Genomic DNA, 14,342 nt, shown 5'->3' on the forward strand with positions numbered 1-14,342 from the left:
CGCAGACTTTGAGGCAGGATGGGGACACGTGGTCCGGGCCTGCCGCTTTGTTAATCTTTTGTTGTTTGAAGATGCGTCTCACATCCTGTTCATGGATGGTTAACGCAGAGGTCAGAGGTGTGATTGTGGTCGCGGGTGCGGCCGGGTTGGTGTGTGGTGTGAAACTGTCCTTTTCAAATCCTTAAGATGGACGATGAGAGATTGTTACCAAATTTGAACCATGTAAACCAGACATTGTTAGCTGCGTAAGAAGGCAAATGCTCCCCCGGCGAAGCTCATCAAACTGCCAGTTGAGACGATTGTCTTTATCAGAGTACTTTGAGCCACCAACTTTGACTCCTCCGCATATCTCCAATGTCATCCCGTCCGCTCGGGAGCTCGCTTCTCATTGGCCGCCGTCCCCGACATCAACATCAATCTGCCCCAACTGCTGCTTAAATGACTGTGTAACCTTTACGGCACCGTTAAAGAAAGATGTATCATTTCTGCATATAAAAAAATAGAAAGGATGGGAAAAAAATGTCGTAAAAACCCAGCAGTCTTTATGGGGGGTGTTTTTAATACCCGGTCAAAGAGCGGCGGCCTCCGGAGTCACTTTGTAAAAAGACTCGATGATATTTTACACGCACATTAAGATATTCACTGAATTTGAACAGATTTCAAAATGGCTGACAACAACAACAGACTGAGAGGCATAAAGACAGTGGAATAAAGCCTTTTTTTTTTTTTTTTTTTTTACTACTACCCGCTGACATTCTGCGCATAATGGAAATATTTAACAATGCCTTCCCCCATTTATGGAGCTCTGGTGGCTGTAAATTACAGTGTGGAAGACACATCATCATCATCACGGCCGTCGGCATTAACTGCCTTATATTAAAAAGCTTTCCAGAGGGGAAGGAAGGGACTCGCCATGAAGAGGACCCCAGCAAAACTCAATCTGCTGCCATGTTTAATGCCACCTTTTTTATTATCTTGTCAGCATATGTCGGAAGGGCTACACAGGAGAATGCGAGCTCCTGGCCAGCCAATGAATTGAAAATTCAGCTCACGAAGACAACGTGACTTAGCAAATGAAATTTGGTAGGCATGTCTATGATGAGTTAACCCTCAAAAAGCCATGCTTAAAAATACACAGAATGTCTGCCGTTTTGGTTCAAAACCGCTATTTTAGGGTCAAGTTGGTCAATTCCAGGGGTCCAACTTAAGACAGACCTCGACTGGAGAATTTTGGAAAATTCAGCCCGTGAATCCAGTTTCACCTTACAACATAAAAATTGGAAGTTAGGTCAATCATGAGTAGATGCCATCGTACAAAAGACAGGATGTCTGCTGTTTTGGTTCAAAACAGCCATTTAAGGAGGTCATTCTGTCTATTTCCAGGGGGCCATTGGTGGAAAATTCAGTCCCGAAGCCAGTTTCAGTTAGTAACATGAAATTTGGCAAGCATATCTATCATGAGAAGACCCACAACAAGTCTCAAGTAGCAATTGCCGATAAGACACAGGAAAGCTGCCATTTTAGTTCAAAGCACCCATTTTAGGTGTTTTTTTTGTTTGTTCCATTTCCACACATTTCCTTCAAATTGTTTCAAAATTCAGCCCCTGAACCAATTTCATCTTAGCAGCATGAAAGTTGGTAGGCATATCTATCTTGCGTAGACTCACAAAAAAGTCTCAAGGAGCCATTTTGGTTTGAAATGGGCAATGTCCTTTTGTCCTTTTGAGCATTTCCAGGTGTTCTTCAAAATTCAGCCCCTGAGCCTAGTTTCACAAAGCAATATGTATATAATTTGGTAGACATGTCTTTCCATGTAGACCACCAAAAAAGTCTCAAGAATCCATGCTCAAGAAGATGCAGGAGCTTTGCCGTTTTGGTTTGAAACAGCCATTTTAAACAGCCCGGGGTACTACCTGTACATAAGACGAACTCCTTCTGGAGAGTCTTTGAAAATTAACGCCCCAAAGCTAGTTTAACTTAGCTACATAAAATGTGGTAGGCGTTTCTATCACGATTATACCCACAAAAAAAGTCTCAAGAAGCCATTCCAGAAAAGACACAGCAAGTCTGCCATTTTGGTTTGCAACATCTATTTTAGAGACAAGTTGACCATTTCCGGGGGTCCTACATAAGACAAACTCGGAGTGGAGACATTTTGAAAATAAACCAGTTTAAGTTAGCAACATAAAATTTGTTAGGCCTACAAAAAAAAAGTCTTAAGAACCCATCCCAGAAAAGACACAGGAAGTCTGGCGTTTTGATTTGAAACGACTATTTCTAGGTCATCATCTCCATTTCCAGGTGTCCTCCAAAGAGGGACCACTCCCGGGTGGTCTCTGTCAAGGAAAGACAGAAGCTAGCATCATTGAGCTAGCTGGCCAGCGGCACAAACAAATATGCAATGCTGCCATTTTTCCTCCCCTTATTGTCCGAGATGGGAAATACTTTGGAAAACTTTTGCCCGGAGGGTTTCTTTGTGATGCTGAGCTCAGCAACAACGCTTGATGGCGCCACCTTAGCTGAGCATATGCCACATTGTGTTTTAGGGACAGCGTGCTTGTGTGGCACAACATGCCGACGAGGATGTCACTGGACATGCGTGACCTGTCCGAAAGTGCAAGGTAAGCAAAAACACGCAAACAAGGCCTCCATGCAAGTATGCAAGTTCACCTCCCCCTCAATGTGACTCATTGTTTCAACTAGACACTACCATTATACATAGTAAGGCTGGGACAAAAAAATTAAAGAAATTCAAATCACAATTATGACATGTTAAATGGTCAAGGTTATCTGAATTATGGCAATATTGTTAAAAGAAATGTCATGGATTTGATAATTGGAGCGGCACGAGGCAAAACAATAGGTACCCATGCAAAATCAAAGTAATAATGCTTCAAATGTTCTGAAAATAAATACAGTTCTATTCGACAAACATCCATCCAATTGATCCTCACTAGGGTCACATGTATGCTGGACCCTATCACAGATGACTTTGGGTGAGAGGCTGAGGTGACCTGGTTAATGGCCAATTGCAGAAAAAATATAGACAAACAACTATTCATACTCACATTCACAACTACAGACAGTTTTGAGTCTTCAATTAACCTACCATGCATATTTTTGGAATGTGGGAGGAAACTGGATTACTTGGAGAAAACTCAGGCAGGCACAGACAGGGAGAACATGCAAACTCCATTGAGCTGGAGCCTGGATTTGAACCCACCACCCTGAATTGTGAGGCAGACATGCTCATCAGTCAGCCCCCTTAAGGCCATCCACTGCCTTAGAGAAACATTAAGAAAAATACAAAAATGCTGCATCAAAAATAGACAAGAAATACAAAAATATTAGACAAAAAATGAAAACGAATACGAAATGAAAATTAGTATAATAAATAATCCATCCATTTTCGGAGACGCTTCTCCTCACTAGGGTCGCGGGCGTGCTGGAGCCTATCCCAGCTGTCATCGGGCAGGAGGCGGGGTACACCCTGAACTGGTTGCCAGCCAATTGCAGGGCACATAGAAACAAACAACCATTCGCACTCACAGTCATGCCGACGGGCAATTTAGAGTCTCCAATTAATGCATGTTTTTGGGATGTGGGAGGAAACCGGAGTGCCCGGAGAAAACCCACGCAGGCACGGGGAGAACATGCAAACTCCACACAGGCGAGGACGGGGATTGAACCCCGCACCTCAGAACTGTGAGGCTGACGCTCTAACCAGTCGTCCACCGTGCCGCCGTATAATAAATAAATAAATAAATAAAATAAAATTATTCTATTTCTTGACAAAAATACAATATTATATGAAAAATACAAAAATAATACAGACATGGTAAGGAAAATAGAAAAATGCCAGAGAAAAATACAACAAAATAAAATAATGTTATTCCCGCGACCCTTGTGAGGATAAGAGGCTCAGAAAATGGATGGATGGATGGAAATTAATGTTATGACAAAAATGCAAAACAAAAATTCATAAATATTAGACAACAAAAACAAAAATATTATTTCAAAATAACCAAAATATAAGTTACAGTATTTCACAAAAATAACAAAATATGATTTAAAAAGAACATAAATATGAGGAAAAATACTAGGCAAAAAAAATACAAAATACTAGAAACAAATATTCAAATATTTTAAAAAACTAAAGTATTAGACCATAGATATTCGATAAAAGAGGCAAAATTATTATAAAATGATGCTAAGTATGAAATATAAAAATAAAATACTACATGAAAAATATATGAAAATGTGTTAGAAGAAATACAGAAATATTAGAAGAAACAGAAAAATATTAAAGAAAAGCTTTAAAAATATACAAGTATGTTACAACAAAAAACTAATATTTAAAAAAAAAAAGCACAAACCTTATGACAAAAATATTATTAAAAAAAGACATATAGGAGGAATAAATATCAGAAAAAAAATACTAGACAAAAACCACAAATAGATTAAACAAAAAATACACAACTATCATTAAAAAATGCAACATTTTTGACAAAAATATTTAAAATAATTATAAAAAATGCAAACAGATAATAGAACAAAGAATATATTGGGAAAATATGAAAATTATTAGAAAGATATACACAAAACATGGAAAACGTAAATAGAAAAAAAAAGAAAAGAAACAGGAAACACAATATTAGATGAAAAATACCCCAAAAAATATTAGACAAAATATACAGTGAAAAATATTGTCAAAATCTGGCCGACTTCTGCCATATTTAGAGGGAGGCAGAAAAACTGATCTTTTTAGCTGGCTTAATGTTAGTTGCAGGAATGCGTATATGCGCCACACAGACTACCTGCCAGCCCACCTGGCTTCCCAGTTATTCTGTCTTACTAGACAACGGACTCTGAAGAAGAAACTGGAGTAAACAGTTTACAAGACGTGCAGGCGGTATGCCGGTGCATCTGCCCGCAGCAGAAATATTGACAGACATATTTCCCACAGCGCTGTGTCACACCCGGATCATCACACATGATTAGGGCGAGGGGGGGGGGCTTGGCTAGATCGGCTGTCGGTGACATCTGTCGCCGAGGTGATACAAGCTGTGACAAGGATGGGCCCAGACATGAAATCTTGAGCAGCTTATGAGCCACGCTGACCGAGCGAGCTTCCGCGATACTCCATCTGCTTCCTCGAGTTGCCACGCAGCACTCGGGACACGACTCCTCAAAATGTTGGCATCCACGTTGCTTAGTTACACAACATGCAAAAGTGTACAGAGTTTGAAGGAAATTGGGTTTGTTTTTGGAGGACACCTCCAAATGGACAGAATGACCCTAAAATGGCTGCGTCAAATCAAAAGCAGACTTTGTGTAGCTTTTCAGGCATGGCTTATAGAGCCTTTTTTGTGGGTCTATTCAGGACAGACATGCCTACCAAATTTTATACTGCTAAGAGGAAATAGCTTCAGGGGCTGCATTTTCAAACAATTTGAAAGACTCCTGGAAAAGGACCAAATGGCTGCTTTGAACTTAAATGGCAGCCTTCTTCCTCTTATGTCTTTTCGGTATGGGCCTGAGACTTTTTTGTGGATCTACTTATGATAGACATGCTTACAAAATTGCATGTTGTTCCGTGAAACTGGCTTTAGGGGCAGAATTATCAAAAAGGTTTGTCTTAATGATAAAGATGCCTACCAAATTTCACCTTGTTAAGTGAAGCTGGCTTCAGCGGCTGAATTTTCAAAAAATATCTTGTGTTTGACTAATAAGAGATTCAAAAAAGCGCTTTAAACCAGAAAGTCAGACTTCCGGCATCTTTTCAGGCAGTAGCTGTAACCACTCCCCCCACCCCACCCTTCAATGCCAATGAGCGGTGCCACAGCCCGTAGCCACAGAGAACACCCGCATTGTGCAGGGACCCCTGCTCCGGGGAAACTGCAGGATGACATCCCTGGGGGCAGACCGAACGCAGGAGACACCATCATCCTGACTCCCATCAGGACACACTGGAGTAAAACGTAAAACACTAAAAGACAATATGACAGGACAATGAGAGATACGATAAAATAGGAATAAAACAAATGTAAACAAGGGATAAATGAATACAATAAAAAAGAAATAGATAAATCTATAAGCAAATAAGTAGATAAATCATTGTTTAAATGAATAATAAAGAAATGAGTTTAAAGCTAAACCAAACAGGTGAGTCTTGAGCCTCCTTTTAAAAGCATCAATAGACTGCGTTCCTGATGCCCTCTGATAGGCTGTTCTAGAGGCACAGGCCATAATGGCTGAATGCAGCCTCTCCATCGATTTTTTTGTTCTATCCATCCATACCGCTTATCCTCACTAGGGTCGCGGGCATGCTGGAGCCTATCCCAGCTATCTACGGGCGATAGGCGGGGTACACCCTCAACTGGTCGCCAGCCAATCGCAGGCCACAGAAACAAACATTCACACTTTCATACCTACGGACAATTTAGAATCTTCAATTAACCTACCTTGCATGTTTTTGGGATGTGGGAGGAAACCAGAGTACCCGGAGAAAACCCACGCAGGCACGGGGAGAACATGCAAACGCCACACAGGTGAGGCCTGATTTGAACTGTGAGGCAGATGTGCTAACCAGTCGTCTACCGTGCCGCTGAATTTTGTTCTAGTTTTTGGAATAATTAAAAGGCCGGTTCCGGAGGACCTCGGGACCTGCAAGGGTTGATATGATAAAAGCATATCTGATAGATATGATGGCTCAAGACCATTAAGACATTTAAAAACTTGTATAAGAACCTTAAAATCCATCCTTAAACACATGGGGAGCCAATGCAGTGATCTTAAAGGGACACCACAGACCCCATCCCACCTCTGATACTACTTCAAAATCCAGAGAGTTTACGGGTCAAGAGCACCCGCGTTCACTCTGACTCCGTGAGTGAAAGTCGACGTAATCCACTGATGTCGCGTCTGCTACGACAAGCAGCTTGAAAAAATGGATTATTCATCCCAGCGTATGTAATTACATGGCTCGTCACAATGAGACGCGGATTAAGGAATTCATCACAGCGGCAAGAGATGAAAATCATTTCACCAATATGGAGATTTTTTTCCCCCCTAACATAAATCCTTCATTTCATCTTGGAGATTGCAAGCGCATCCTTAAACATATGGCTTAGATTGCAAGTAATAGCTGGGTGGAGGCCTGAACTCTGTTTTTGTTGCGAGGTCCATCTTTGATTAAATGTCTTGATCTTTATCACTGGGATTTTCCAGTATAAATTGTTTTACTTTTTACTATGATGGACAAGTGCTGGGTGAGTTACTGTACAATGCTGTTGTCTCTGATCTGGAATTTTTTTCCCCAAAGTATGACATTTACCGTAACTTAATACATTGCTGGTGGAAGGGTGGACGACTGGTTAGAGCGTGTGCCTCACAGTTCTGAGGACCGGGGTTCAATACCCGGCCCCGCCTGTGTGGAGTTTGCATGTTCTCCCCGTGCCTGCGTGGGTTTTCTCAGGCACTCCGGTTTCCTCCCACATCTCCAAAATATGCATGGTAGGTTCATTGAAGTCTCTAAATTGCCCCGCGGTGTGAATGTGAGTGTGAATGGTTGTTTGTTTATGTGTGCCCTGCGATTGGCTGGCAACCAGTTCAGGGTGTACCCCGCCTCCTGCCCGATGATAGCTGGGATAGGCTCCAGCACTCCCGTGACCCTTGTGAGGAGAAGCGGCTCAGAAAATGGATGGATAATGCATCGCTGCCATGCGCTAGTCACATGGGATGATCAAAACTTGTATTTTTCACCATTTAGCATCAAATACAGTATTTGTCTCTTATACTGTATTGGGGTCAAATTTGGTAGCAATGAGACAAAATCTCTGGGACGTGTCTTCTTTTGAAGGACACCTAGAAACATGTAAAATGGGCGTTAAATGGCTGCTTTGAGACAAAGTGGCAGACTTCCTATGTACTTTCAGGCATGGCTCATGATCATGATGTCTACTAAATTTCACATTGCTGAGTGAAACTGGCTTTGGGGGCTGAATTTTCAAAGAGTCTCCAGAACAACTCGTCCTTGAAGGACCACCGGAAAATTCAGAACTCTCCCTAAAATGCCCATCACCTCACCAAAATGGCCGACTTCCTGTGTCTTTTTAGCAATGGCTTATTGAGACTTTTTTGTGTGGGTCTGCTTTTAATATGCATGTCTTCCAAATTTCATGTTGCTAAGTAACACTTGCTTCTGAGATGAATTTTCAAAAACGGTCTAGAACAACTCGTCTTTGAAGGACCACTGGAAACTTCCCAATTCTCCCTAAAATGGACACTTCAGACCAAAACGGCTGACTTTCTGTGTCCTTTGAGGCATGGGTTATTGAGCCTTTTTTGGGTCTACTCATGATAGACATGTCTACCAAATTTCACATTACTAAGTTGAAACTGGCTTCGGGGACTACATTTTCAAATATGAGCTTTTGTACTTTTTTTACAAAATCAAACATCAACCATTTGATTTTTTTATGCCTTTTGTGATGAATGCAATGTCACAGGGACATCACGACCAATCAGGAGTTGATTTTGTCGAAAGGTGTCCCAGCAGCCACTGAAAAGTCAGCCAATGGCGGTACAGAAAGGCAGGACATACAATATTGTACCATGGATGCTAAGCATTTAGGTGGTCTGGCTTGTGTCTGTTTATCCTTATAGATCATTTTGAGTGTGTGGCGGGGTTGCGCAGCCCGCTGAAATCAGTGCGCGAGGCCTTCCGTCTTTGTCACCAAACATGGCGTAGCAAACAATTTATGACTGTTAAGCGTGTCAGCACATATTATGACAAACAACACATGCTCTGTTATGCCAGCTGGTGTAATGATGTGGTAATGCCGGACTCATTAACTCGGCACACACTTTACGGCGGCCTTCTTTTTTTATTGCAGCGGAATTAATTGATTCACACATGCATTAAAGGCAAAATAAGTGGAATGGAAATGCAGGCCTCTAATTTGTCATAAACACTCATTCAACGGCGATCCATCATTCATGCAAATGGCCGCTCATATACTGTATATTTGTACAGTATACACAGAAACAAGCATTCACTGTGAAACACTTACACTTTCATCAAAGAAAGAATCATTATTGTTTGTCCTGATTTATACCGGTACAGTTTTATTTGTTTGTTCATCTGTGCTGATGAAATCTGTCATCATTTATTTGATATGAGCTGCTAAATGTAAGAGATTGATTTGTATATGTCACGTGTGGGGAGTAGCTGGACCCAAGAGCAGGCGGAGGCAGATGTAAAATGATGAGCGGTTTATTGAGCAAAAGGTTACGGAGGTGGTCCTGGATGTGTTGGCAGGCGGCGGCGTTGACAGGGGGCAGGAATGACGTGGGTCAGGAACACAAGGGAGCACTGGGAACGAGGAGACACAAGAGTTAACAAGGGAACGAGGCGTTAAGTGGCTTACTTGAGTACGGTGGGCCGTGGTACCGCTAGGAGAGGCTGCAATACTTTGGCGAGGATTTCCTGGAACAAGCAGGCTTAAATACCGGGGGTGATGAGGCTGATTGAAGACAGGTGCTGTAAACAGAGAGGGGAGGGGGGAAGAGAGAGAGGACGCAAAGAGTCCTCCAGGAACTGCAGGGCAGCATATGACAGTATATACAGTATATCTCTCAGGCTCTGGATGACTGTCTTCTTTGCTTGAAATTTCTGGAATCCAAGGTTTTTCATGGCGTCATCAACTTTGGTTGCCATGCCTCATCCACAAGTAAGGACAAAATATCAACATTTTCCCGATTTATTGTCATCCATCTGTCTACTGTATGTGATGCAAATTTGGTAAGAATGAGGCAAAAATACAGGAGCCGTCCCTCTTTCAAGGATACCCAGAAATGCCCAAAATGATCACCTAAGATGGCCGCTTCAAACCAAAATTGCAGACACCCTGTCTTTTCTTGAGACTTATTTGTGGCCTACCAATTATCATGTTGCTTAGTAAAACAGGCTTTGGGGGATTTCCAAAAACTCCCTTGGCTGCTTCAAACCACAATGGCCAACTTCCTGTCTTTTTGAGCATGCCTTCTTGAGAGTTTTTCTCATGTTGGACATAGCTACCAAATTTCAAATTGCTACGCATAGGCTTTTCTAGCCTATTTTTGGGGGTGCTGAATAGGGGTGGGAATCGAAAACCGGTTCCGACTTAGAACCGTTTCCGTTAGCTGACGTTTTTTTTCGAGCTTGTAAACGATTCAGTAGGTCAGAACGAGCGGCATTGTCCACTCGTTGAATTGGAATGAGAGTTAGTTGTACATGTGATAATATTAAAGCCAAAGTGCTACTGAATAGCTTACTGATTGGCATTGATGTTTGTAGCCCAAAGTTGGGCTAAAATGAAAGCCCAGCACCTCTAAACCTCTTATCCTAGCGTCTCCCCTGTTGCTATGTGAAACATGTTTCAGGTGCTGAATTTTCAAAAACTCCTTTGAAGCAGTTTTTCTTTGAAGGACCACTGGAAACAACATGACCCCCGAAATAGCCACCTTCTTGTGCCTTTTTGGGCATGGCTTCTTCAGACTTTTTTCTGGGTCTGATCATCATGGACATATCTGCCAAATATCTTGTTGCTAAGTGAAACAAGCTTCAAAATCAGAATTTTCAAAATCCCCTTTGAAGGAGTTTTTCTTTGACGAACCAATATAAACGGCCAAAATGACCCCTGAAAAGACCGCTTCAAACCATACTGTCAGACTCCCTGTGTTTTTGGGGAATGGCTTCTTGAGACTTTTTTGTGGGTCTGTTCATGATAGACATGTCTACCAAATTTCACATTGCAAAGTATAACTGGCTTTGGGGGCTGAATTTTCAAATACTCCCACAGATTTTGTCTTTGAAGGACCAATGGAAATGAAACATTCAAACCAGAATTGCTGCATTCGTGTGTCTTTTGGGGTATGCCTTTCTGAGACTTTTGTGTGGGTTTGCTCATGATGGACGTGTCTCCCAAAGTTCGTGCTGCTAAGTGAAACAGGCTTCGGGGGCTGATTTTTCTTTTACAGCGTAGTGAGAGAGGGAGGGTGACGATGATGTCTTCTCTGAAGGCGTTGTTATCAGCTAATAAAAATAATATAGTTTGTGCGGGCTCTTCTGTGAAGACGATGTTGCTGTGTTACAAGATGTGTCACGCTGCGTGATGGCTTCAATCAGCACAGCACATTCAAACAATCAACAAGACTTTGCGCTAACGGCCTCCGTGCCTGATTTACACCCTCGTTAAGGAGATGACTTTCACCCCTTTGTCACTACTCTGGCATCCATTAATTTTCCTTTTTTAATCATCTCAAGTCATACAGACCTCAATAACAGCATTAATAGAAAAGCTAACTATGTCTCTACATGCCTCTAATGTAGCATATTTATATAATATTGAATGTCTATGATTTCGATTGTAAAATATTTGCACATTATTTAATGGTCTGTGATCTGTAATGCACATGTGTCCATCATACTTAATCGTTTATGATCTTTGATGTATGTTTACATCATATTTAATGTTCCACACACCTCTAATTTAGCATATTTACATCATATGTAATTATGTAAAGGTCTAAGGTCTGTAATGTACGTTTACATAAATTTTATGGTTTATGCCCTCTTGTGTACATGTTGACATTCTATGTAATGCTCTCATGTACCATATTTACATCGTATTTAATAGTCAATAATGTCTAATGAACAATATTTACATCATATTTATTGTCTCTAATGATGTCTGATTTGTAATGTACGTGTTTATGCCCTATTGGTGGAAATCCAGCCATGTTGTTTGAACAATTAGAGAGCCTTGTTTCTTGTTATGTTTTTTGTTTTTGTTTTGTTTGTTTCTCGATATTAATCTCCATAAATGGCAGTACTAATAGCTATGCTAACAGCTGGGACCGCTAAGGGAGCAGGTGACTCTGACACACACACACACACACACACACACACACACACACACACTCTGCTACAGAAATTGCTCCGTGAGGAGTCTTCATAAATAATCTTGCAGCAATCTGCCTCTCGCCGTACTCTCTTATTATTAATTACTTTTACGGCCAAAATCAAACATCTGTCATGCTAGAATATACAAATTAATTATGCAGCTTCTCCCCATCAACACCCATATAACCTTGTAGTTTGCTCCTCAATGCCCCGCAGCCGCCTCACGAGGGGACAGGGGGGCTACGAGGCAGCAAGTACGCTGCGTTGGATTAAATAAAAAATGGAAAACATACTTCACCAAATTAGGATTAACTGCTAACTAACACAAGTTTTTTCCCCCCCACAAACTTTCAATCGCTCTGTTACAAAATGAGCAAAATGGAATTAGTCCATACTAGCGCTCAGTGGCTCACAACACGATCGGGCCTCTTAATAATTTGTAGAGTAAAATAAAAGTCCACGGCATGCACAGGTACTGTACATACGTGTGAATATTTGATCCAATTTGAATGCGATCACTTATTTCCACTCACCAGTTATTAAAGCTAATAACAGCCACCTTGCACAATGGAAAGAAACAACTACAAATAAAAATACAAAATAAAAATCCACGGCATGCTTGGTCATGTGCGCACACAATTTTTGTGTCCTAAAATTAATATGATGGCTGCTCTTAATAGTTATTCATAGCCAGTGTTGCCACAGTTACCTTGAAAAAGTCACTTAGTTACTTTACTGATTACTTGAGCTTAAAAGTAACTGAGTTACTTTACTGATTACTTAATTTCAAAAGTGACTAAATTCGAAAGCAGCTGCCAAGTGGCAGGAATATCACTTATCCACAGTACAAAAAAAGCATTAACTCCACCGTACCCATTACTTGGAAATGTACGCGACGTCAGCCGTGCAGCACGTTAAACCACCTCACAGAAATTGAAAGTTATCACTTTTCATTGTAAGTGTTATTTAAGATGAGTATTGTAAGTCCTTATTGTATGACGATTTGTGACTTCGGTATGAATAAATAAACCACAATGCATTGCGCGTCTAACACGCCAGTAACACAGTAGTAATAATGTGTAAATAAAAAAGTAACAACAATCAAATCCACTTTTTACTCAAGAAAATAACAAAAATAGTGTGGCGATAGTGACATCGTGTATTTCTTTGCACTTTCATGGTACTGTACCGTTACTGTGCATTGTAGAATAAACAGTCACCTCCCAATCGCTTTCTCCTGTTAGTTGAGAAATGCGTGAACTGTTTAATGCTATTGAATAGTCGGACTGCGTTTTGTTCGAATCACAAGCCACAAATTAATGCTTGATGAGAGACACTGATGACTCAAAAGAAACTGTTGCTGGTTTGAAGAAGTAACTGTAGTCTAATTACTTTTCCCAAGAAAAGTAAAGCGTTACTTTGCTCGGCACTCAAAATGGCGGCATTCTGGAGAACGTCATCACTGTTCATCAATCATTTTATACTTGAGACTACGTGAGTCCCGGGATAATGAGTCCCTGCAACTTAACATCACGTAAGCGATATCACGATTCTTCCTTTGCGGTCCCGCTATATTGCACATTTTTATTACAGTTGCTACTCTATTTTTTATACTGTTTGTGTTATCCATTGCTCTTGCAATATTATATGTTATGTACCGTGGCTGAGAAGTGCCAAACAATATAACAAATTGTGGAACACTTTTGCATTTCAGAAAACAAATCAACAAAAGTCAAAAGGAATTTACATTTCAGAAAAAAAATATAACAAAAGTCGTAACACTTTTCACTTTCTGAAAACAAATGAATAAAAGCCGAAACAAATGTACATTTCAGAAAAAAATTAACAAAGGCCAAAACAAATTTGCATTTAAGAAAACAAATTGACAAAAGGCGAAACTCTTTTACATTTCAGGAAAAAAATTAACAAAAGTTGAAATTAATTTACATTTCAGAAAACAAATTAACGAAAACCGAAACACTTACATTTCAGAAAAAAAAACAACAATTGTTTTGCACTTCCCAGCCACCATCAGTATAGCAAATTTTTCTAGGACGGTATATTTTCCCAAAAACTATCACGAAAAACGATAGTATAGTTGATGATTTTTTATGCCACTGATATAATGATATTAGAGCATAATAATGCAAGTACATCCTTTTAAGAACAATTACTTTTAATTCTAATTCTAAGAATAGTGAACATTGACATTGTAATGCGGAAGAATAAATAAAGTATCTTGGATACAAAATGTAAATAAAACAGACTCAGGCTCTGCTCACAAAAATTGCATTTCAACAAATGAAATTAAACATTTGGCACAGAGGTATAAACAGTCATGAATGCCTTAACGGCAACGTACTGCCAATCAAGTGTCAAGTTGGTTCACAAAAAG

At 40.4% G+C, this 14,342-nt stretch overlaps 1 long non-coding RNA gene across 1 annotated transcript in view; it reads left to right on the forward strand.

Annotated features, from left to right (window-relative positions):
* The window catches only part of LOC133475856 (uncharacterized), a 52,531-nt gene extending 49,909 nt beyond the window's left edge, over nt 1-2,622 (forward strand). The window contains exon 3 of the long non-coding RNA XR_009787951.1: nt 2,547-2,622. This is a non-coding gene — a long non-coding RNA (uncharacterized LOC133475856). The remainder of the gene's footprint in view (nt 1-2,546) is intronic.
* Nucleotides 2,623-14,342: the final 11,720 nt, after the last annotated feature.

The sequence above is a fragment of the Phyllopteryx taeniolatus genome, chromosome 3, assembly GCF_024500385.1.
Source record: "Phyllopteryx taeniolatus isolate TA_2022b chromosome 3, UOR_Ptae_1.2, whole genome shotgun sequence".
Classification (NCBI taxonomy): domain Eukaryota; kingdom Metazoa; phylum Chordata; class Actinopteri; order Syngnathiformes; family Syngnathidae; genus Phyllopteryx; species Phyllopteryx taeniolatus.